The sequence below is a fragment of the Sinocyclocheilus grahami genome, unplaced genomic scaffold, assembly GCF_001515645.1.
Source record: "Sinocyclocheilus grahami isolate Dianchi unplaced genomic scaffold, SAMN03320097.WGS_v1.1 scaffold971.1, whole genome shotgun sequence".
Classification (NCBI taxonomy): domain Eukaryota; kingdom Metazoa; phylum Chordata; class Actinopteri; order Cypriniformes; family Cyprinidae; genus Sinocyclocheilus; species Sinocyclocheilus grahami.
In genome coordinates this window covers 394,768-398,364 of record NW_015506150.1, presented here as the reverse complement: position 1 = coordinate 398,364, position 3,597 = coordinate 394,768, and the positions used below count along the sequence as shown (strand labels likewise).

The window sequence follows — 3,597 nt, the reverse complement described above, 5'->3', positions numbered from 1 at the left end:
GTGGGGACATAATTACGGATTATAATGACTTATACTGTCTTTTTATGCGTTGCGTTAAACTTTTTATGCGTAAACATAAAACCATGTCTGCATTTGTGTCATCGGAGAAATTACAAACAACAAGTGCTACTCTACACTGTTCAAAAAACTCGCGTTTGAATCAAATTCTTTAAATATTTAAACGTACTTACAGTCTACAGAACAGCCGGCATTATAGTCTACTCTACCAGGATCAGGAAACAGTCCTCCATAAAATGCGCTTGACACATCTGAATATTTGGGTTAAACTGTTCTGGAACAGTGTTGTAAATACAACTTAACCACCGATTTCTAGGCGCGTCCTCTTTTGGAAGACCGAACAAAGTAGTTTCGCTTACACAACGAAACAGCGTCACACACCGCAGCCTTGAGTGAGCGGATTCGACGAAGGAGCGGCCAGCGGGCTTGCGGCAACCACATGTGACGACCCCGGTCTGGACTCTGCTTTGTCCACGGTGAAAGCCGATCCGGCGATCCACAGCACGAAGTTAATGTATTTCCTCAGCGACCAGCACGGATCAGCTCCAGGCATGACGAAGCAGATATCATCCTCTTTTGGAAGGCCAAACAAAGTAGTTTCGCTTTCACAACGAAACACACAGCGCCTTCACAACATGGCGGCGGCAACACCAATACTACAGCGAGAATAAAAGTTACGCCTTCTTTCTTTGCGTGAACATTTGCGCGGTGTTATGCAAATCTTCCCACATCGTGACGTAGACATGTGGGGCCGTGTTAGAACAAGCCGTTTTAGGTAGGTGTGGTTGACTCTTAACTTTTATAAAGAATATCTCTTTGGATTTGAGACTTTAGTCTTTGCAACTTTACAGATCTTCTTTATGCACCAAGAGCTTGTAACACTCCAAAGAGAAAGGAAAAATTGAAATCGCATCATATGACCCCTTTAAACAATATGCATTATGAGAAATGTGTTACCTCCTACAGCACAGGAATACTGTTGAAGCTCTTCATTGCTGACTGAGTCCAGGTACAGCTTGTTGACTTTAGTGAATCCATCTGTTACCTGCTGTCCGTTCTTGTACCAGATGTAAGCATGTTTGTTGTTCAGAGTGCATTTAGTTAAACAGCTTAATATCACTTTTTCTCCTCCGGAGACAGTGGCCGGTCTGCTTGTCACCTGTGTATCTGAAAAACACAGTTGTAGTAAGTCAAGCTGACACTAACACTGAATTTGACTGACATAGAAAACAAAAACTCATTCATCATTATTTGTTACCTGTAACGGTAAGAGTGACTCCAGGTGCTCCTGAGTATTTGCCATTTGTTTTGTCAGTGATGAACCTGAATCGATATTCTCCAGAGTCGCTGATCTTGAGCTCTTTGATTCTCAGTTTGTTCCCCACATACTCCACACGACCAGCAAACTGATGCTCCTCACGCAGATCCTTGAAGTCACCAGTCTGAACGTAATTCCAGAATGTTGTATTTACAGTATAATCAGAGGGATGTAAGTATGTGCAGGAAATGTCTACTGTTGAGCCCACCAAAGTACAGACTCTTCTAGAGGTGTAAGTCACATCCCAGCAGCCACTCTGAGAAACACCTGAAAGAGACACAGATTAACATGCAAAATTCACACATTTGTTCAAATATACACATGTATGGATCAAACAGTGTATTACTTAATACTCACACAGATAAGAGGAGGGATGTTTAAGGTCTGGATAAAGAAAACAGCATATGGGCTGATTGACACAAACATGTTGCGGGACTTTGTATATCTAAAATGCTGTCCATTCTTCATTCAGTAGTAATAAACTCCAGAGGTGCAGGAATAATCACAGTTAAGCTTTACTCTCTCATCTGTCATGTCTGTAGATTCAGGATTCATCTTCACCTGCAGGACTGAATTAATGTAAAACTTAAGAAAATGAAAACAACTGAACTGACCAGAATCTGGACTCAGTTTCACCTGTGACTGTTAGATTGACAGTTGCTGAGCTGAGATGTTTAACTCCATCATTTATGATGAACATGAGCTGATATTCTCCAGAGTCTCTCTCTCACATCTGATATTGTGAGTGTTGAAGAGCTGCTTGAGATCTGATGTTTCACTCCTCCTGAGTAGTCTGAGTCTAAAGTCAAATCTTCAGGTTCATTGTTTTTTCTCCAGTTTGTACTTTGTTTCTCACTGAACCAGAACACATTTTTGAATTTGATGTTGAAGTAAGAGCACCTCAGTGTCACTTCTGACCCCTTCACAGCACAAATACTCTTTTGACTGCAGGTCACAGAGAGCTGGTCCAGTGTTGCAGGGCCTGAACAAGAAAACATTTCATTATAGAGATGTTTTACGTAATCAGAGTATAGATCCTCTACTGCAACAATCCAGTGTTCATACCAGCAAATATTCCTAAAACAACTGACGAATCTGCTGCTCACACCCATTCAACCATGTTGCTTAATTTAGTTACATTTTAAATACTGTCATCTATAAATGTATCTATATGCATTCATTTTTAAATGTATGAACAGAAAATCCTGTGAGACCAACATTCAGACTGACATTCAGCTCTACTGGACAGTTCAACTGATCTTAAAGGGGTCCTATTATGCTCTTTTACAAAGTCTTGATTTTGTTTTGGGGGTGTACTAGAACATGCTCTCATACTAGGTTGTTCGAAATACACATTATTTTTCACATATTTTACATTATTACAACACCTCTCTCCCCAGTCTGGCATGAACGGCTCGAATAGTTCCTGCATCAAATGAAGGCCTGCCTTCTGAAATACGAAATGTGCTGTGGTTGGTTAGCTGGGCCAGTGTGTGTTATCATTGGTTAGCTGGGCCAGTGTGTGTTGTGATTGGTTAGCTGGGCCAGTGTGTGCTGTGATTGGCAGCACTCGGTGCCTGGTCGGGAAATGTCATGCCCCTTACCATAGCCGCCTGCGAGCTTCAGTGTAAATATTGCGTCAATCAATCAATCAATCAATTTGAGCGCGATTTAAACACAGATTTTTTTTTTCTTGACCAATAGGTGGTGCTGCCTTTTCAGGAAATCACATATCCAGAAAGTAATTCTACCAAGTCTACAAAGCCATTTAAAGGGGTCATATGATGCTATTTTAAAGATCATTATTTTGTGTATTTGGTGTAACAGAATATGTTGACATGCTTTAATGTTCAAAAAACACATTATTTTTCAAATACTGTACATTATTGTAGGTCCTCTATGCCCCGCCTCTCTCAAATGCTTCGTTTTCTACAAAGTCCCTCCTTCCGACAAGTGCAGTCTGCTCTGATTGGCCAGCTGACCCAGTGCATAGTAATTGGCCGAACACCACAAACACACGTCGGAAATGTAACGCCCCTTACCATAATCGCGAGCGTCAGCTTTCAAAGTAAATATCAAGACAGTTAATAATGTGGTTAGTTTTAGCATCAGTTCAAGCCCGAAAGGGCAACAGAGTCGCGTGACAGACACAATGATGATGCCGTACACAAGCCGCGGTTAAGACAGCTGACGTGCTATGATTCCTGACAGACTGTTCACTCTCCTGTGATGTGACCCTGTTCCCCACACACACACACACA

At 41.5% G+C, this 3,597-nt stretch overlaps 1 pseudogene; it reads right to left on the bottom strand.

Annotated features, from left to right (window-relative positions):
• LOC107564931 (uncharacterized) overlaps positions 1-3,597 on the bottom strand; it is a 4,874-nt pseudogene that overhangs the window by 581 nt on the left and 696 nt on the right.